General features: G+C 42.7%; 1 long non-coding RNA gene across 1 annotated transcript in view; it reads right to left on the bottom strand.

Moving 5' to 3' along the window:
• Positions 1-22,596, bottom strand: part of LOC143392577 (uncharacterized) — a 141,277-nt gene that overhangs the window by 53,822 nt on the left and 64,859 nt on the right. The window contains exon 2 of the long non-coding RNA XR_013090380.2: positions 12,261-12,380. This is a non-coding gene — a long non-coding RNA (uncharacterized LOC143392577). The remainder of the gene's footprint in view (positions 1-12,260; positions 12,381-22,596) is intronic.

Below are 22,596 nucleotides of genomic sequence, written 5' to 3'. Positions count from 1 at the left end.
TAACACACTCCCTTTTGCCAGCTGCCAACTAGATGAATGCAGAAGTTGATGAATAGTAAAAAAGTTCTCCATCCTATGTGATGGATCCCTGTGATTTCTTAATTATTGTATTGAAGAAAGTCACCAGAAACAAAGGATTAGACTATTACAAGAGAGAAGCTTCAAGTCAAAAAATTCTTTTTATATTTCTGGGTCTATTTGTTATTGCAGCATATACTAACTAATACATGAATTTAATCTAGTGGCATATATTGACATTCAAGGGATAGCAAATGACTGACTAGGACATGTTTTGGTCAGCTTTGCATCACTTTGACTGAAAGATTGCCCAAGAGCAACTTACAAAAGTTTAATTTGGCTCACAGTTTTAGAAGTTCAATCTACGGTTGGCCAATTCCATAGCTCTGGGCCCAAAGTGAGGCAGAACAGCATGGCGGAAGGGCATGGTAGAAAAAAACTGCTCAGTTCATGACAGTCAGGAAGCAGAGAGAAAGCTTGATTTCAAGGAACTAGCAACAAAATATAACCCCCAAAGGTCTAAATGCACACTTCCAGTGACTTACTTCATCTGGCAACACCCTACCTGCCTACAGTTACCACCCATTAATCTATTTAAATTATTAATCCATCAAACAAATCAATCTACTGATCAGGTTACAGTGTTCATCATCTAATCATTTCATCTCTGAACAGTGCTGCATCATCTCAAACCTGGGCTTTTGGGAGACATCCGTATCCAAACTATAACAGGGCATTTGCCCATTTGCCTACAGAAGAGCTTGAATATTTTGTACTTTACCAGAAAGGATTAAATATGAATTGCAGCTCATGAGATTATTTGCAATAATTGTTATTATGGAACTCTTCCCAGAATGTTAGATGAAACAGACTGATGTGACTAGGGTTTTATCTAGTCGTATAGTTGTTTCTTCAAATTCATAGATACATATGTAAATTCTGTTACTGTAGGAGAATATTGAGGTTGTCATGGCAACAAGTTAAAGCACCAGACTATATGTGATGTACTGGGATGCTTGGCGCTAGCCATGCTAGCAAAAAAAACAAATGATTACATCACACAGAGAATTATACTAAGGGTTACAGAGTGATAGTCAAGAGGATTGTCTTACACCTTCGAGGAGCCATACCTTAATATACTGATTAGTTAGCAATTTTGATAACAATGACAGTTCTGAAATAAAATGGATTTTATAATTCAGATGAGATTATTGGTACAGGATCATCACCTTAATAACTCTAGTCCTACTTGGAGTAAAACCCAAACATAGGTACACACACAGACACACACACACACACACGTGCATGCATACATATGTACATGTATATACATAGAGAGACAGAGACAGAGAAAGCATATTGAGCTTATAAAAGTAAAATTTGATAGAGTTGATGAATTTAGAGGACTACAATTTTAACATAAGCAATCAAATAAAACCTCTCTTGAGCAGAGATTTTAGAGCAAATCTCTCAACCCAACTCTGATTTACTTTATGATATAGACAGAGCCTTTACTGATCCCTTCTCTGAGAACCAGAAGCCTGCTTTTCTGCAATGTATTTACTACTAATTCAAGTTATTCTCATTCTTTGGGGGAAAATTAAGTATTTCTAGCAGGGCTGGCCTACCATCCCCAGGGATTTTATTTTTCTCCCCACATGGCCTTCTAGAAGCACAGACATTTGTCTGAGACAACACAAACTTCAGGTAACTTGGATTGTCATGCAGCATCCAGAATAAGAGATGTGGCCAGCTGGAGTAGTGTAATTTGGTAAGTAACAGCAATAGGAAGGCTGATATTTCTAGCTGTTCTTTGAATGGTTAAAAATTAAAGGATAAAGAAATATTTATATTCCCCATGAAAGTTCTAGGAGGTAATTCAGGAAGAGTTTTAACTCTAGAAAGAAATGATAAAAGAAAAAAGAGAGTATCCCAACTTTTAGCTTAGAGTCCTTTTTCTCCCCTCATCTCGTCATTTCTGTTTAGATGAACCAACTAAATAATTTCTTCTTCAGCCCCTCTTTGCTTCATTCATAAACTACATTGGCCAGTTTCCTGGATATTAAGCTTTGAAATATCTTTCTATCACTGAGATGGCAGGAATCATGTAAGAAAGAAAGTCTGATCCCAAGAGACACCGTTACTATATTGAGAAGCATGACACAAAGGATGTAGATGCTGGACCCCACCTGCAATGGTACCGACCATTTCAAGGCAGAACAAAAAGATACATGCAGATGTTAAGAGGGATTGAATGCAGTTGCAATACCAGATGGTCTCCGGCGGCCCCTTGGCTGCTCTTGGTACAAACCAGGTCAAGGGCATCTGACGTGGCTCTTTAGACAGAGGAGATCAATAATGCTAAAGAGTGGCGTCTGCAGTAAGAAACAAATCACTGCAAATGGCTAACATGGTCTCTGTGCTCAGGGGTCCTGATTGGAGCTGCCATCTTGACATCAGCACTATGCCATCCTCCATGCGAGGGGAGAAGGAGCAAGAGGGGTAGGGAGACAAATGGTGGCAGCCAAGGTGACATCACAGGATTTTGTTGTCTCCAACGGAGAAGCTCTAAGCAGTTCAGGCAGCTCAGTGCCCATCTGGCCAACTCAAGAAGAAAACACCGTGGGTGTGAAGTATTTTAAGTCTGTGGAGGATAAATTATACCTCAGTTTCAAAAGAGATCAGAAAGTAGCTAAATGAGATTAACAGTAAGATAAACAGAAAGCTAATTTTATTTAATAACATATTTATTAAATACTTCCTGCATGAGCTAGGTATTTTATTAATAAAGAAATTGAGGCTCAGAAAAAAGTTAAGTCATTTTCCCAATGTCGTAATATAATAAGTGACAGATAAAGCTCTAACCAAGATCTGCACACCAATCTAAAGCCAGGCAGAGCTACCTCTTACAAGGCTCACTGGCAAATACAACGAAACATGCTTCCCAAGGCCTCTGTCTTTCTCATGACCTTGATCATATGGAGATCACTAGTGTGCACTTGACCTGTCTGGATTTATGGGAATAAGTTACAAAATGTCTTGAAAGGTGATTAAGCTTTGTAGGTATGGCATAGAAGCAGCAACAGTGGATTATAGAGAAATGCAAAAGATGTAGAGATTCAAACCTTGTACTATACCATTTGCATCCTTTTGCTAAGTTTGCTCAGAGAAAATTGGGTTTTGGATTAAAGCAATTAACTGGTGAATTCTACTGGAAATTGCTTCAACCTCCATGAGTTTTGTTGTTGTTCAATATATAATATGTCAAGGTGAGACACATTACTGAGAGGAGCAAGAAAAATAGAGGAGGTAGGGAGCCACTTTCCATGAAAAAAATTGCATCATTAGAGTACTTCTGCTTTCCCTATGCAAAATGACCCAAGTCTCCACAACCAACCTCACCCATTTCCCAGATGTTTGCCCAGAGATACAAATAGAAAAAGTCTCAATGACCAACATCCATTTCGTTTTACTCATGGTTGAAAAATTTTTTTCTGCCTCGTGAAGAAAAAAAAAAAAACACCTAAGATTCATTAAACAATACACCACCTTCTATGTTTGGTGATTGATAAATGCATTATCTATTGACTTCTCTCAAGTACCTTTTGAGGTGCTACTTGCCTACCATCCAGATGATGAAACTGGAATTAGAAGGATTCCCTAGCCTAGACTCTCAGCTATGTGGCTGTGCAGGATCAAGCCCACTGCTCCTGTGACTTTCAAAGTCATTGTTCTTTCTTCTACACCCTCCTTTGGTCCTCTTCAATGATTTATGTCCTTGTCCCACCTCTCATTATCATTCTAAACTTTAGCAGTCACAGTTCAATAGAGTTGAAGGTACAGATGATTAAGCTGATAAATGGTATGGAAATAAATGTATATTCTACAAGTCAATGCTTTGTCTAAATTCTTGAACTAATTGATTTGTCTCTCCTTTGTTTCTTTCAACTAACATTGGAATATAGAAAAACCATTCCAGGTACTTAAAAGTTTTCATTAGTTAATTCTAGATTTCCAGAGACTTAAAGAGAAGCATTTGGGGTCAAAAGAATCTTTACTGGAAGCCAGGCACTGTGTGGCATACCTCTAATCCCAGCAGCTCTGGAGGCTGAGGCAAGAGGATCCCAAGTTCAAGGCCAGCGTCATCAATTTAGCAAGCCCTAACCAACTTAGCAAGTCCTGTCTCAAAATAAAAAATTTTAAAAAAGGGCTGAGGATGTGGCTCAGTGGTTAAGCTTCCCTGGGTTCAATCCCTGGTTATAACAACAAAAAGGCTTTAGAAGGATTCCCGGGTAATGAATATTTGGAAAGCAGATCTGAGATCAAATGCAATGCATTTATTGTTTCTTGCACCTCTGGGAAAATGGGATGGAGAAGAAGGAGCACAGATCTAGAAGTTTTCTAGACCCCAATGAGAATCCTGGCTCTCTCACTGGGGAATGTTGAATGAGTCATTTTACTTCTCTGACCCTCCTCTTGATCTTTAAAATAAAGATACTGACCTTAAAGCGTTGTGAGGACCAAGTGACACACATCAAGCTTGGCACATACACACATCAGCGAAGCTTCGTTTCTTTCTCTGCTCCTTCGGACACAGCTGTTTATTGATATGGCTGCTGATTATACTGGAATGAGAGGGCGTGAGTGTGGGGCCTGGTGCTAGTCTTGGGGAGAGTTCATCAAGTGAGGAAAAGAAGCACCATTTACTTGTATTCTCACTTTTTGAACTTTGAATTAGTTGGAGGAAGAGGTAATTCATAGCTTTGCCATTTACAGCCATAGCTGCACTGGTCGTCATGCCTGGGAAGGTGGCATTTCAAACAAAGCACGTCTGACCATGGTTGAGGCCAGATGATTACTTTACTACTATCTGTTGTGTTGTAGAACAGATCTCCGTATTGTGTTGTTTGGAGTCACTCTCTACTGCCCAGATCCCACAGATGGTGTCTCTGCCCTACTTTCCCAGAAATTCTGCATCTCCAGGGCCATTACCACCTCCTGACTCTCACACTTGTGCTATTATCCTGCTCTCAGCACTGGCTCTTTTATTTTCTACTTTCTACCACAATATTATGGGCCCTGAGTCACAGTCTCTTAGATAGTGTCTGTCTGCTGCTGTTTGTGAACTCTGAGGGGGAAGGGAAGTGTGGGGGATCCGCTTATATCCATATTATCAGGAAAAAAACAATGCAAAGCATTGCAGTGCCCTGGAAGGACCTTGAGGGGGCTGCAGGCGGAGGAAGAGCCACAACATGTCTGCTGAGGTCACTGAACCCACAGCGTCACGTTACCATATATCTCAATACACACACCATCCAAACTGAAAGGGAAAATTCGCAATCAACTGGTAATCTACATTCTTTCTCCATTTTAGAAAATCCCTTGGAGCCAGACGGTTGGCCCACGCCAATAATCCCAGCAGTTCAGGAGGCTGAGGCAGGAGGACGGCAAGTTCAAAGCCAGCTGCAGCAACTTAAGGAGGCCTTAAGCATAAATAGCGCAACCCTGTCTCAAAATAAAACACAAAAAGAGCTGTGGATGTGGCTCAGAGGTTAAGTGCCCCTCAGTTCAATCCTTGGTACAAAAAAAAAAAAAAAAAATCACTGAGTATTAAATATCAAAAGCGACCACCTCTGCATACTTTTTTGCCTCCTTTCCATCCATGTTTATGCATCAGTTGACCAGGATGAAAGTCAAGGGTCGCTGGGATCCTGTTCTAGGTTCAAGTGACAGCTAGATTCACAAGTACCAGTGATGTCACCTGGTTTAAGGTCAGTGCTACAGTTAACCTACCAGACTTTATTCAGTGCCTTTGAGCCTCCATTTTCTGATCCATAAACTGGAGTGAGCCTGCCTATCTTGCATGGCTTTAGGGAAGACAAATGAAATGTGCTTGTGATATCATAACCTGAACCATGATCCAACCAGCTGATGCTTTATTTTATTCTCCTTTTTTCCCCCTAACCCTCAAATTGACATCAATCCATGAAATCAGGTGATTTAATTATCCCACAGCTCCCATGACTGTCTTCCCAGACAAATGAAAGTTTCCACGGGGCTGGAGTTTCTGAGTCTTTGCTCAGGAACTTGGGCTCAGTAAATACTTGTAGATTTAGGGGGAAAGTCGAATTACAAACTTAGAGGGTTTAGAGGAGGAGAGGATCACAGCTGTTTAAATTTAATTTTTAATTTTAAATGTCCCAATTACCATTAACTGTACCCTCTTCAGAAATGATCTAGGTCTTCATTTTGGATACAGAAAATCAGAGAGGAAGGGAAGGGGACGAGACAAGAGAAAAGGTTGGGGGAAGAAAACGAGAAACAAAGGACATAATCCTAGGCATCTCTCCATGCTAAACACCAGTGACTGGCCACTCATCTTGACCAGAGTGCTCGTGGAAAACAAGTCAATTTAGCCACTAACTGATCCTAGAGAAAATGAAGAAGGAAGATTCCACTTGGGGAAAGAGGGAAGGGAGAAGCTCCACCTCCCACAGATCCACAGGGATGACTGGGAATTCTCTGACATTTCCACATCGTGTTAGTGTCGCGTTGCAACGATGAATCCCCATTGAAATTTGACAGGTGTATCTCTCCTGGATTCAGGCGGGGAGATAAAAATCAGGCAGCATCTTTATTTACTGAGCACCTACTGTGTGTTCACAGCTGAGCAGCCCAGAAACGAATATAGATCAGCTGAGCCCCAGAGGGATGAAGTATGCATGATAAAGTTTGAATCAAATGTTTACTTAGAAGGAAGGAACAGGAGGAAGGAGGGGCCGGAAGGGAAAATACTGGGGAATGAGGTGGATCAAATTATGTTACGTGCTCCTATGAATACGGCCTAATGAATCCCACTATTATGTGTCATTGTAATGCACCAACTTATAAAAAAGAAAAGAAAGCAGGAATACAATACGTAAGCCACCTCAAAAGGAAGGAAAAGATCCCCAGCCCCATTCTGGAGGGACAACATCTTGACCTCTTCTCAAAAGGAGTCTTATGTGCAGACCCAGGTGCTGCTGAGGGGGGCTGGTGGCGTGGAGGGAGATAAAAGGCTTTCTGGAGGCCTCTGACCCCGGAGTCCCAGGGGAAAGGAGCCAGGAGGCTGCTGGCTGTCAGACAAGCAGGTGTGTCCCTGGGAAGCTGTGGAGATTAGCTGGGGCTCAGCCAAACCTCTGCAGGAGGCAACCCTCTCCTGACTCTCTCCCGAGACCTTGGCCTTGGCTCCTCTGGCATCAAATAAGCCAGATGCAGAAGGGACATCAACCAGGCCTTTTGTGGAATCTGGGGCCCCTGAGCCGGCATCTGGACACCATCAACACACACTCAGAGCAAGGCTGCAGGGTGTGTGTCAGGAAAAGAGAGGGAAGGGCTGAAAGCCAGTGATGGGGAGGAAGCCTCACATGTGTTGGGATACGTATCTTGGAAGGAAATGTCGGCCACCCTCAGAAGACTAGGCATCACTTCTTTTTCTGGAAAACAGAAGTTCTAGGGGAAATTGTAGTGTCTGCTCTTCAGCAAAGGTAAAATTCAGAAGACTCAAGGGCTGAGAGCTCAGAGTTTTGGAAACACTAAAGAAAGGAAGCTTATCAGCAACTTCAGCAGTGGGAGGAGGGGAACAGGTCCCCACCAGTGCAGATGTGCCAGGTTGGCACGATGTCCAGGTCCACTGATAGCAGGAGAGAGCACTGACTTCAGCTCTAACAGATGTATGTTGGAATCCTGACCCTGCTCTGCATTAGCTGTGCGACCTTGAACAGGTCACTTTACCTCTATGAACATCCAAATTTCAACCTAAGATGAACCTAACAAGGACTTCCTCATAGAATCATTTGAGCATTAATAGGACACCTTACATAAACACTTGTCACAGTATCTACCACATAGAAGGTGCTCAACAAAAGTTAATCCTCTTTTCCCCTCTCTTTCAAAAAGATGAAAAATACAATGTAATAAATACTGTACTTACTGTATAAATAAAATTTACATTGTACATTTATGTAAAATAGCAGGTAAAATCCTTACGTTTTTTAGACATATAGAAACTCTTTCCCCCACAAGGGTAAGTTACTTGCCCACCCTCATTCAGAAGGAAAGAATTAAGTCAAAACACAGATCTCCTGGATGATGTTGTTGCTGTTTGATTGGTTCCATGAAAATAGCCTCGTACTATGTCTCAGAAAGGTCTGATTCTGGCCATGGCACAAGCTAGAACACAAGCCACCCCTTACAGAGGTATCTATCAAGAAAATGGTAGGTGTGACTGTCTTTCAAACACAATTAAAACTCACCAGGAAAAATGTGGAATGTGTGGGGTTTGGGTGGGGATAGTATCCATGACTTTAAGTAATAGCTTAACTGTTGAGTCTATTTTTCATTGCTGTGACAAAACACCTGAGGTAATCAACTCACAAGAAGTAAAGGTTTATTTGGGATTATAGTTGCTTGGACATGTTGCTTTGGGCCAGTTGCAAAGTAGGGTGTGCATGGTGACAAAAGTCTGTTCATCTTGTTGTAGCCATGAAGCAAAGAGAGAGAAGGAGAGAGGGGCCAATGTCCCAATATCTCCTCTAAGGCCGTGCCCCCAATGACCTAACTTCCTCCCGCTAGACCCTACCTCTTTTCATTTTTTTTAATATTTTATTTTTATTTTTTTTATATATTTTATTTTGAGACAGGGTCTTGCTAAGGTGCTTACAGCCTCACTAAATTGCTGAGGCAGGCTTTGAACTCAGGATCCTCCTGCTTCAGCCTCCCACGCTGCTAGGATTAAAGGTGTGTATCATCACACCTGTCTAGACCCCACCTCTTAGAGATTCCACCACCTCCTGATAGCGCCACAGGCAAGTGACCAAGCCTTCAACACATGGGCCTTTGGGAGACATTCAAGATCCAAACTATAGCAGTAACCAGGAGAGGTCTTATTTTAAACTGTGTCACACTCACTTTCACGTATAAAACAGTTCACCAAAATAGCTGGAAATATAATGTCCCGCTCACGGATAATAAGTAATTTCACTTTATTTTCAAAGTTCTTTGCTCTCCACCTGCATTCATGACAAGAGCAAGACTCTAACTCCAAAGACTGACCCCCAGTCTCCCCTCTGCCCAGCTCTCCCTATCATTTCTGTGGCAGGAAGTTTCTCTTTGAGAGGCCGAATTGTGGCTAATTGCCTTTGTCTGGTGTGGTTGAGTCTCAGCTCCTATCTGCATGGCCCAAGAACTTGGAGGAATCCTGTGCACTCTCGAATCTTCCTCTCTATTTTATAAATAAAATGGGGAGAGGCTCAGAGATGTGGGGCCACCTGCTGAGGCCATGAAGCTAAGGTGGCAGTTCACCATTCAGTACTTGCTTCCCACACTGGTTCCCCAGGGTTTAGGGACTTGTTATGGTTTAGATATGAGGTGTCCCCAAAAGCTCATGTGTGAGACCATGCAAGAGGGTTTAAAGGTGACATGATGGTGAGAGCTCTAGCTGAATCAATGGATTAATCCACCAACATTTATGAACCAGGCAGCGACTGCAGACAGGTAGGGTATGACTGGTGGAGATGGGTCTCTGGGGCTTATATTTTGTCCCTGGGCAGAGACGCCCTCTCTCTGCTTCCTGGTGGCCCTGTCCTGAGCTGCTTTCCTTCGCTACACCTTTCAGCCATGATGTTCTGCCTCAGTTTGGGCCCAGAGCTATGGAGTGGTCCAAGTGTGGACTGAGACCTCTGAAACTGTGAGTCAGAATACACCTTTCCCTGCTCTAAATTGCTCTGGTCAGGTCATTTGGTTACAGTGACACAGCGTTGACTAACACAGGACGCGTGTGGATGAAAGACATGATCTCCTTACACAGCGCTGCCATCACCACCCAGCCAGCTGTGCGGAGCCCACCATGCAGGCACTCGGGCCAGGTGTGGTAAGCGCCCAGTTATCACCACAGGTGCCCAAATGTTCCATTAAATTACTTCAGGGAAAAGGAGATAAATGGAAGGTTTAAAAGCACTCGAAAATAGCTTTATTCTTTAACTCAAAAATGTCTGTACAGGTCTTCACAATAGTTGAAATTTGGGAACTTCTATAATTATTATGGTGCTGGGAAATCACTATAAACTTGTTACTTGTCTTGTTCCCGTTAGAGCTGATAAAGTTGTGTCATTCAACAAGGGTTGACTGAGCGCACTCGCCATGTGCCAGATACACGCTCAGTGCTCACCCAACAGGGAGCAGCTGCTGTCCGCGTGCTCCTCCAGGGGAGCCCTGCATGAGGGGGGTGTTGGACGTGGAAACAGGCACTACACAAAACAGATCGCAGACCTAAAAGTAAGACCTGAAACTAGGAAACACTTAGAAGAAAACCTGGATGTGGTTTTTGACACTGGATTTGGCCATCAAAAGCACAGGCCACAAAAGGAAAACTAGACAGAACTGGATGACATAAAACCTTGTTCTACTAAACGGAGAAGAGAATTTGCAAATCATATATCTGATAAGGGATCCAAAATATATAAAGAACTGCAACAGCTAAGCCAAAACAGCCACAAAAAGACCCGATTCAAATGTGGATAACTGACTTGAATAGACGCTTCTCCAAAGAGCAACAAAGAACTGAGAAAATATGGATGACCTGAAACTAGGCTCCACATCACTAATCATTCAAGTAATGCTCATAAAAAACGTAATGAAAGACCACCAGGCTATGGATCACAGAAAAGTTAAAAACAAAACAAAAAGGGCTGATGAGAGAAGAAGATACAGAGGCAGAATGGAGGTGCGGTCCTGAGGGGAATGCAGAGTGAATTCTCTAAAAATCATGAGACGTGCATGTATAAATATACCACAGGGAATTTCACCTGTATGCATAAGTAACAAGAGCCAATCAAATATAAATAAATAGACAAGCTACAAGAAGCCTACTAAAGTAGAGGAAGGAGAAGAGGGCAGGGGAGAGGCTGGACGGGAAAGTAGGGGGGATCATGAACTGAAGCCAAACTCCATGCACGTATGATTTTGTGAAGATGAACTCAACTATTGTGTGTATCTACAAAGCTCTTATAAAAATAAATAAATAATTTAAAAGGACTGGGAATGTAGCTCAGTGGTAAAGCACCCCTGGGTTCAATCCCTGTACCCCCACCCCTGCAAAAAAAAGTATTGATGAGGACATGGGAGAATTAGGATTCGTTGTCAAATGTAAAATAATCTCTATGAAAAATAGTGGTGGAGGCTCAACAAATTAGAAATGTAATTATTCGCTGATCCCTCAATTTCACTTCCAAAAAAAATTGAAATCAGGAACTCAAAGAAATATTTATACCCATGTTCTCAGCAGTATTATGGTTAATAACCAAAAGATGAAAGCAAACTGAGTGTCTGTGAATGGAGAAACAAAATGAAAGACTCTTCAGCCCTAAAAAAGTGAAGGAAATTTCCACATGTGCTATGATATGGATGGACCTGGAGGGCACTATGCTAAGTGATGTAAATCTGTCACAGAACAACAAATATTGTAGGATTCCACTTAAATGAGGTAAGGAGGGTAGTTCACATTCATGGGACAGAGAGTAGAAAGATGGTTGCCCGGAGCTGGGGAGAGGTAGGAAGGAGGAATCGTTGCTTAACAGGTCCAGAGTTTCAGCTTTGCAAGATGACCAAGTTTCTGTGGATGGTGGTGACAGCAGCACACAGATGTGATTGCATTTAACAGGGCTGCATTTTTTCACTTCAAAATGGATTCAGTGGTGACTTTTATGTTAAAAAAATAAAAAATTTTAAGAAAATTAAAAAAAAAAAAAAAAAACGGATCTATTCATCACCATCCAGCAGAAGCCAGCCTAGGTCTCTCGTGTCCTGACTGATATGGCAAGGGACCCAGAGAAACCCACTACCCAACAAATCTTAGCATTCAATGTGAAAGTAGGATCTCCAGAGCAAAGAAGAGAAAAATCCTGTTGAAGAAAACTAGTCGACTGCAGAGCCCAGTCACGTCTCTCCCTGGAGACCAGCAGCCTCAATGGAGCTCAAAAAAAACCAGAAATGTCACATTTCTCCACTGAGAGAAGCCATGGAACGTGCCATTTCATCTCCGTCAAGTAGGTACATAGGACAGATGAAAATGTCATAAATCAGTAACTTTCGCTTTTAACTCGAGAGGGGTGCGCTTCATCTTTCTGGCAGGGCCAGGAGGACTGAGGCACCCTGCAGGTGTTTGGCTTGGGAGACAAATATTGAACTTGCTGCTGAGAACTTACCAATTGTGGTTTATCCAGGAGATCCTCGGAGTCTGGGCTCCTCTTCCGTGGTGAAGATTTCCTGAGGGGCCACTGCCTTGGAAAGATGAGACCATCGGATGTGGAATGCAGGCATCTCCACTGAGAGAGAACGTAAGAGGGACAAATGAGCCAGGTGAAGGTGCTCTGATTGACCCATGACCCCAACATTCATATGGGTCCTCCCGATGTCCTGAGGCCCTGAGGCCTTCGAGGACATACTGAAACCCTTAAAAAGCCACGCCTTTATTAACAGCATTGAACAAGCTCTTTTTTAATACTTAATAATGTGCCAGGCTGGGGGCTCACATAAATAAGATACAGTCCCTGCCTTTGGTAACCTTAGATCCCAAGTGTGATGAAGCACTAATGAATGAGTTCCAGTGTCTTACTGTGGGGGTCTAGTTTGGTTCTGTCTGCACATGCTTAAGAAAGCGCATCCCCCTCCCCCACACCACCTCCGGTTGAGAAAGCCCATCAAAACAAAAAGTGAGGCAAGCAAGTGGCACCACTGCATACGTTGGGCTGTCTCCAACCCATGTTCCCTGATGCCCAGTGGCCCCTTCTCTGCTCTGTCTGGACTTGGTCACCGCCCAGAGCGGAGGCTGAGATCAGGGGCTCCCATCCCTTCTCCAGCTGTGGGCCTTCCAGAGAGGGAACACACCCTGTCCCAGAATCTGCAGCCGTACCTTTGCTCAGAAAGGCCAGCGGCCAGCAAGTGTAAATAGCAAACCCATCAGCACCATTATCCAAACTGCAAGGCTGGCAGTATTGTCTTCACAAATCAAAAATGACACATCTCGGCGATTACAAGGCTCCGATAGACCTCACTGTCTGACATGCTGGTTCAGCCTAATTCCCAGACTGTTTCCGACACCCAAACAAATTAACACATGTTTTCAGATGATACAAAATTGTGTGTGTGTGTGTGTGCGCGCGCGCATGTGTGTACATGTGCGTTTCGAAACCACCGTTCGACCACATTATCATCAATTAGATACTTGTCAGACGTCCACTGACCTATGAGAGGCAGCCTCTGCCAGCCCTGGGAGCTTCAGCCCTGGCTATTTTTAAGAGCCAGCTTCTAGCCTTGGTCAGTGGAACGCACTAACCCTCCATGAAGAGCCCTCACTTTCTTTTGAACTGGATCCACACCCCAGGCTGAATGAAGCTTTAGAACCAGCAAGAACCAGATGGCCCTCCAAGATCATTTCTGAATGTTTGGATCTGAGTCATTTGTATGCGGAAGGCTTTACAAAATAGCAATCTGGGTAACAGGCTCCAGGCTGAGTCCAGCTTTCCAGACAGCCCATCTTTGCCTACAATTGAGGAGACAAGTACAATATTGTAGAGCTCCACAAAAATATTACAGCGTTTCTCTATATGTGCAGCATCAAATACGCGAAGGGCCTTGTCAGGCTGTCACCACAATGGGAGTCCGCCACGACTCCTTCCTCCCCTTCCCCCAATTCTTCTCCTTTCTCTCCGCTGCACCTACAGTTTCCCTCGGAGCACAGGCAGGAGGCCAGCTTTGTGGATCAGCCAGCAGAGGGTACTACAATACTGGTGCAATCATCCAAATCACAGCAAATTCAGAGCCGAAAAAGACCCAGACTAATTAAAATGGGCTTCGGTTTTATTATGCGCTAGGAGTTCCTCGCCAGAAAGAGGAAGGCTGTGGGATGGAAGAGATGGAAATAAACTGGTAGACAGGACCAGCTCCTTCAAGGAAGAGGAAAGGCAGGAGTGTGATCCAGGATCACAAGTCCCAGGGGTGGGGCAGACTAGGCTCCAAAGTGGGGAGGGACCTAAAATAAGGGTTTGTCCTTACAATCCTGCTTCTTAGTATTCACCCTAGAGAAAAGAAAACTTACAACCATACAAATTCACGCACATGGATATTCATAGCATTCTATTTATGATCACGTAAAACTGGGAAAAATCCGATCGTTCTTTAATCTGTGAATGGATAAACCAGGGGCAGTGTTGCCACACGAGGAGTACTAATAAGCAATGAAAAAGAACAAATTGTGGACACATACAACAACGTGGATGAATCTCAGGAGCATTAGGTGGAATAAAGAAGTCATTATTTTAAAAAAAGTCACACTCACAGTATTCCATTTACATGACATTCTCAACAGGTCAGTGGTTGCAGGGATGGGGAAGAAGAGGAAAGTACACCATAAAGCAATGAGAGGGAAAAACTGTTCTGAGTGATAAATGTTCTGTATCCTGCTTTTGGTGGTGAGTGTATGAATCTATACATGAGTTAAATCCATAGAGCTGTATACCAAAAATACAAATTTCAGGGCATGTTAACTTTTAAAAATAAAAAATTTAAAACATATTTTTTAACATAGCAAAAACAGGGTCAGGCACAGGGGTGCACATCTGTAATCCCAGTGGCTCAGGAAGCTGAGGCAGGAGGATTGTGAGTCCAAAGCCAGCCTCAGCAACTCAGCCAGAACCTGTCTCTAAAAAAAAAATATATATATATATATGGGCCAGGGATGTGATTTAGCACTGATAAGTAAATAAATAAGAGAGAGAGGCATGTTCATGGTTGTTCTCAGAACCTGCAGACAGGTAGAACATGGCAGTCCAGATCAGAGTTGAGCCCAGAAGGACAGGCTAACAGGAATTAAGTGAGAGCAGCCCCCACAGCCAACAGTTCCTATGCACAGAGGTGTCTCACTGAGTCCAGCAGCTCAGCGGAAGGCACCAGAGGAGCCAACAAACCCAACACAGTGATGTTACTCCAATACCAGAGTCTGCCCACCTTTAGGAACCATCTCCAGATGGCTCCAGCCACAGTGCTCATCGCAGCTTGGGTAGGTCATCTTGCCAGACTTCTTCAGAAGGAAGTGGGCTTGGGATCCTAAATAATTCTTTATCTCCCTGGTACCGTTCATGCCCTGGGCTCCTCTGTGTGTGCTATGGTTCATAACCACACACAGAGGAGCCCAGGGAACCACACACAGAGGAGCCCAGGGCATGAACTATACCAGGGAGATAAAGAATTATTTTGCATCCTAAGTTAGACCACGGGCTCCTCAAAGACAGACTTTGCCTCATCCTCTGAATCCCCAGCACAAAGCAAAGGGACACAATTTCAGTGGATACTAAATAAATAATTCTTCAGGCCAGATTCAGATTAGCCATCATCTTCTCAGTAAACCTTTCCCAGCCCTGGGAAGGATGGGTGAGGCGCCTCCATCACCACAACACATGGTGCATGCCACCCCTCATTGGATGACCTGTTTAGGCGTCGTCTCTCCAGTGTGATTGTAAGCTCCTTGAGGGCAGGAGCTGTGTGTGAATGCCTCTTGCCTGCGCCATGATGCACAGTGCCTGACACATGGTTCTACTCACAGATGTCCTGGAACAACTAAACTGATCCTGCTGTCTCTCGGGTTGGTGTCACACCCCTGTCTGCCCCCCTGAAGGAGTCAATACCCATGACAGTGACGAACAGCCTCAGACGACTTCTCCATCTCACTTGCCCATTAGCTTTGGGCAGGGGTTTAGTTGAGAGGGCAAGTGATGAACACAAGAGAGAGAAATCTCCTCTAACCCTCTCGTTGACAGATGAGGACCCTGGGGGAGCCCCGGGGAGGTCTGGATCCCCAGTGTGGACTCCTGACCCAGGCCTGCATTACGCCCTCATCAGCTCTCCTGCTGGGAGGTCTTCCCACCTGTCCTAGGGAGAGGACACCGTTTTACACTTAGGAGAAAGCAAGACAAAGGGGATCCCACAGCATCCTGTCCTCATTCACTGGAAAATCTACTGCCTCCCTCAACCTTTCATTTATTCTTCTTGCTATGGTTATTTTCTCGGAAGAATTGTGCACTAGTTCTTATATCTAATTCCTGTGTCAGCCTTCTTTTACTCAATGTGGAAACTGCCAATTGAAAAAAAAAATAGAGCTCACATCTCTCAAATCACCTCTGAGACCTCGCCATGTTCTCCATCTTTGCCTAACTTGGGAGAGCTCAGAAGAGAGAGGACTAGCTCACACTTCTCCTATGTGGATCTCTGGAATTGAGTGGGATGGGAGAACAATCCTGGTTGAGAAACTGAGATCAGGGTATTGGTTCAACTCTGCTGATAACTGGATGGGAGATTTGGGATAAGTCTCTTCCTTTCTCTGAGTGTTGATTGCCCCTGTAAAGCGCGTCAGTTGGATCAGAAGATCTCAAGGAACTTTGTAGGCTGACAGCGTTACGTTTCTATATTTAATCTTAAATGTGGATGGGAAATAATTATGTACAAAAGACCTGGTAATTTGTAGTTTGATTCAACAAATATGTACCAAGCATCTAGTCTGTTTTCAAGCTCCATGCTAACCAGGAGGGATAGGAAAATAATTAAGAAAGAACACTGCCTTAAGGGCACACAACCAACGGATCAGAACAGGAGCTGGGAGCTAAGGGACAAGGCACACTGTTCTACTTGGAACAACTTGAGCCATCTATTTAACCTCTCTGAACCTATTTCTTCTTCTATAAATTATGAATAACAATGGATCCTGCTAGAAGTAAAGAATAAATGGGAGTACACTAGTTTTATGATTAAGTCATTTATTTTATCATCTTGTCCTATTGAAACAGCATTTTTTCTTTCTTACCCATTCCTTTTTGCAAATGTTCTCCATTTTTAACCTCCACATCTCTCAAACTGAATATCCCACTAATGCTTTGAGATACCACTCAGATTCTACTTTTCCAAGACTTATCTGTCTACTCCAACCAACACAGATAGGTCTCCCTTGTCTCCTGCTTTTTGCTGCTTTTAATGATTACTTTGATGGCTATTTCCTATTGCTTCACAGTTGACCTGTGTTTATATGCTTTTTTTGGGGGGAGGGGTACCAGGGGACTGAACTCAGGGGCACTCAACCACTGAGCCACATCCTCCACCCTATTTTGTATTTTATTTAGAGACAGGGTCTCACTGAGTCGCTTAGTGCCTTGCTTTTGCTGAGGCTGGCTTTGAACCCATGATTCTCCTGCCTCAGCCTCCCAAGCTGCTGGCATGTACTACCATGCCTGACAGTTTATATGCTTTTATGCCCTTCTCAATTCCAGCTTCTTATGTTACCAATTGCCTACCTCGAGTTCTATGTGTATAAAATAGACTACATAATTTTATCCACAGACCTTGTTCCTCCTCTGGGGCTCCTCTGAGTCCTGTAAATTAAATACCTGGATGTTTTTCCTGTTTCCTCTCCAACATTCCTGCCTCTAATCTGTCCGACTTATTTCAAACCCTCATGCATCTCTCAGATCCATAGGTCCATCCTTTCTCACCTCTGCTGTCAGAGCCTTACTTGAGCATCTCTTGTTTAGACCAATGCAAAAGCAGAGGGAGGGATGAAGCCCATCACCTAGCCAGCCTTTTCAAAATATCCTTGCTTACATTCCCATTAACCCACAGGACGTCGGAAGCTTGGTAGAAGGCGAGGGCTTTTGTATTTTGCAAAAGCTTCCCAGGTTGTTCTGATACATTGCTCATCCCAGTTGAAAACCATTGTCAAAATCTTTCTTCTCCTCAATCTCTTTCCTCCTCTACTGCCCAAGTTATTTTTTTGAGACCCCCTGTCCAATAGCAATGACCTTTTATTGCCTTTTAGATACAAACACATGGACAAACAACAGATTCCTCAGCCTGGCTTTCACATTCTGGCCCCCCGGCCATTTTCCTGACCTTGTTTCCTTCATTTCCTTCCATACTCCATAGATTTCAGCCAAACCAAACTAGACCTTGTTCAGCTAACACACCACATCCTCTCACAAACCCAGGCCTCCTTTTATGCCAGCTCTTCCTGGAATTCTCCCCTGTTCTCATCTCACTCAGCCTGAGAAAATTCTACTTAATTTTCAGTGCAGACTGGATGCCACCTCCTCAATGAAGACTTCACCAATTCCTACACTTTTCCAGGAAAAAATGCGTCTCTCCTTCTTCTGGGACTTCAAAGCAAAGGTCCATAATTTTGGTGGGCGCTGAATAAGTAATTCTTTAGGCCTCTCACCGCTCAGGGATGTGTTAGCGTGGTTCCTGTCACCACAGCACAGAACACATTCCACCCGTCACTGGAATGACCTGCTTATGAGTCCACATCCTCCAAGAGCCCGCAAGCTCGGGGAGGCAGGAGCCACTCGTACATCCCCCCCTCCCCTGTGGCACACTGTCCTGAAAGACAGTCCTCCTCGGGGATGTTCTAGAACAACTAAACGGTGTGCACAGTCATTTCTTTCAGGATGGTAAATTCTTCAAACACCTGCTGCATGTTCTACTCTCACACTTTCCACAGCATGTGCCGCAAGGGTCCAGAGCAAGCCTTCAACAAATACTAGTCAACAAACGAATTCTTATTGAATATTCCTGAATCAGCTCAATCCTGCCCATGAGAGGATGTTATGTCCCCTCAGCTGTTTCCCAGGAAAGGAAGGGTTTAGTTTTTCTGTGGCTCCGCCCCCATGTACTACCCTGCATATGTCCTGTTACTTCAGCATGGTGAGTCACTGTCACAAGAGAGTCTGGATCTATCACTATTCCATTTCTCACCTCATTGGCCCAGACCTGTCACTTTGCTCCTTTCCAATCACCCCAATACATTCACCAAATCACCATGTGTCATATTAACCTTGTCCATTTAAAAAAAAAATTTAAAAAAAAAGTTTGAGAGGACATAAAATGTGCAGGAAAACTCAAAATACTGCTAACTTGTGCAAAAGCTCCATGCAAACCCAGCTGAGGGTTGGACCACAGCTAATGTGCTCATAATACATAGGTCTGTTAGATATTCTAATAATGATGGTGTGAGATTAAGAGTTATGAAGACTCTGTGTGCTATTTTTTATTTAAGCAATAATAATAGGCCTCATGTTTCTTAAAAGCACAAATATTAACACAAGCTATTTTTCTCCATTGTTTATACACAATAACACAAATATCCTTATTGAGTTTCTAAACTAGACAACCACTCTTGAATGCCTGAGTACAATTTAGTTGACATCACCATCCAAAATGTTAACTACTGAGCAACCAATGAGGAGAGAGAGAGTTTTTCTGGAAGTTAAGAAATTACATTAACTTGAGTTAATAAAAAGCATAAGCTCAATGTTGATCATAGCACATTGACAAGGAGGAGAGGTGGAAGCCATAGCTGCCATTAGAGCACATCACAGTAGCAGAGGTGTCAAAAAAATTTAGAGATTTTTTTCAGATAGGTCCAGAATGAAACTACTTGGAAGCGGAAACTAATGATGTCGTACTTCTTATTTAAAGTAAAACTATAGGATATGAGTGAACTTTAACTCACATTTTATGGTTTTCTTTAAAAGACCCCAGAGTCCTGAGCATTATGAAATTCTATGACCTAGGATAGATGGTTTCCCTCTGCAGTGAGGTCATTTGTGCGCTTATCTGCAATGCAGTATATAAGGCTCCCCTGGAAAGAATGAAATGAAGTCAAGGATCCAGGAAATACTACAGGTTAGTTTTGTAAAACCTGACACTAGGTGAAAGGAAAAAAAAAAAAAAAAAAAAGATTGGTAAGGGCTTGAATGATCACAACTGATTGTTTACATCCAAAATCCACTGGCATAAAAAGGGACGATGTGGCACACCCAGAATAACTAATCCTAACCAGGGAAGGACAGGTCTGGGTAAAGGTCACTGTAGGTTGATCTGAGTTGCCATTTCAAATCATTTCTCATGTTAACAGTAGTGAAAAACAAAACATTTTGAAAGTTCAATCATTTTCATGTTGTCATCCTAATATCCCTGTGTCCTATTTTTCTCAAAGATTTACATGAAAAGAAAGTTTGAAATTACCTAAATGTCTCAAATGTGTAAAAAAGGTTGATTCTCCATCAGGAAATGGGTCCCTGAAACCAGCAAAGGATGTCATATTGAAACAAATTTCCCAGTTGACTGTTTCTTTTGAAAAGTTTTTAAAATTTAATTTGTTTAGTTTTTAAATGTACTAAAATTATATGCATTTAGGGGGTACCATGTGATATTCCAATACATGTACACGTTGTATAATAGTCAAACCAGGAATATGTATATCTAGATCTTCAAACATTGATCTTTTCTTTATATGAAAACACTCAATATTTTTTTTCTTCTTGCTTCTTTGAAGTACACGGGACATTATTGCTATCGATAGTCACCCTACTTGTCCAACAGAACACCAGAACTATTTCTCCCTCTAAATTAACTTAGTTAAGTGTGAGATTGTTACGGGCCCATTTGGGTCTTTGGTCCCACTCACCAGCCCAGAGCAGCAACTGAACTCCTGTGCATTTAAAGGGTAACACTGCAAAGTAACACTCTTGAAAAACAAGGGCCTGTGCAGCTGGCGGGGGAGCATAGGTCTTGGTCTCAGCCCATGATCCAGCACCATGCTTCCTAACCTTGGGTAAGCCAAAATCCTCGCGACTCTTCACTGCCCCTTGATGTATGTCAGAAGGAGAAATCATTCTCTCTAGAGTATAAAGATAAAGTCGATTTTGATAGCCAAATGACTTGAACTTCTTGGGAAAAGATTTTGGGCAATAACCTGTTTCTTTCAATAAATTGAGCAATGTGAATAAAATGCACTTATTCTATGAGTCTGGGCCTAGGTTTAGATAACCTCTTCTCACTGGGTAATAGCACTGGTGTTCCTAGCAGGTTTTATTTTAGCTCTCTCCTGCCAGGAGTTGGGGTAAGGATGGGGCAAGAGGACCCAAAGGAATAGGGGTTAGTGAAAGGGATTTATGGATGCGAGATATTATAATATTAAAAAATTTTTAAAGGATTACTATACTGAGATATTCCTTTTAATACCCTCCTACAAACTTTCTTTTTAGCAGTTCTGGGGAGAAGACATCTTACGAATCTTCTCATCCTTCCAAATCTATATCCAGAGAAGTAGAGGGATCATTTTCTCCAAATCCTCATTGTCTCGTTTTCATAAGATTTCACGTTAAATGAGAATGGAGATTTTATATATATATGTGTGTGTGTGTGTGTGTGTGTGTGTGTGTGTGTGTGTGTTTTTACATGCATGAGTGTATGTATGGTATGTATGTATACATATATATAAATTATAGAAATAAAATAATTATTTTTAAGGAAGTCCCCCAAATCTATAGTTCTCCTTGCCATTCTACCTAAATAGAATAGTACCTATCCCATGCCCCCCACCCCCAAGAAAATGGGGGGAAAAGCACCTCTATAGAGCATGGCACATGACTGTAATCCCGGCATCTCAGGAGGTTGAGGTATGACGATCACAAGTTCAAGGCCAGCCTCAGCAACTTAATAAGGCCCTAAGCAACTTAGCTGAGACTCTGTCTCAAAATAGAAAATAAAAAATGGGCTGGGGATGTAGCTCGGACATCCCTAGTAGCAAAACAACAACAACAACAAAACCTATAGATATTTTCCATATTTGCTTGTTTTTAAACCCAACACCTAGAGTACAAAATGTCACCTCTAAAAGCCCTTTGGCTAGTGTAACAAACCATTAGGAGTCTTCCTTTGGCTACCCCAGATATCACAAAAACTGTTTGATTGTGCTGATTGATTGGCACTGCAGAAATTCTCCCCTTGGCAAATGAGTGTCGCATTCCTTATGAGTGGGAGGAGCCCCACATCATATATGAAATTCGAGGAGCCCGGTATCTATGGAGGCATCATGCAGTTCGGTAGAGGAAGGTATGACAGCCATTTCAAAGTGGGAAGTCCCCTGTTGTCTTCCCAAATGGGAGAGGGAAAAAAAAAAAAAGGCTTTAAAAGGTGGTAACTCTGAAAGGTGTGTCTGCTGCTTAACTGTGGAGTCTCAGTGACAAATATTCTTCTAAAAAACAAATTTTTTCAACTAGTGAGGGGACTGGACGTGAGTTCATTATTTGGGGCTGTACCCTGCTATTGCAGCACCCAGGGCATTGTGGGTAAGAAGGAGTAGCCTATCTTGCTTTGTCTTCTGTGTTCACGTTCGTGTGATTTTTGCTGATTCTTCGTAAGACGTTCTCCTTTATTAAAAGCCAGAAGTTATTATTTTTCTCCCTCTTTTGTTTTAAATGTTTGCAATCTTAAGGCCTGGATGATTAAAATTCACAGATAACATTGTGACTACTCTGTCCGTGTTCAGTATGTAAAAATATTGGAGGTGGAGCAAATCCAGTTTTAAGAAATACCTAGGTTTGGTCTACTTCTGATTTGAAAGTGTTCTGTACACTGAAACGACTACAGAGACTTGTGTGAAATAGTTGGATTAATGTTTGAACTTGAACCTGTACTTTCAAAATGTCTGGATAT

The sequence above is a fragment of the Callospermophilus lateralis genome, chromosome 2, assembly GCF_048772815.1.
Source record: "Callospermophilus lateralis isolate mCalLat2 chromosome 2, mCalLat2.hap1, whole genome shotgun sequence".
Classification (NCBI taxonomy): domain Eukaryota; kingdom Metazoa; phylum Chordata; class Mammalia; order Rodentia; family Sciuridae; genus Callospermophilus; species Callospermophilus lateralis.
Note: the sequence above shows the minus strand (reverse complement) of the source record. Positions and strands in the feature narration are given on the sequence as shown.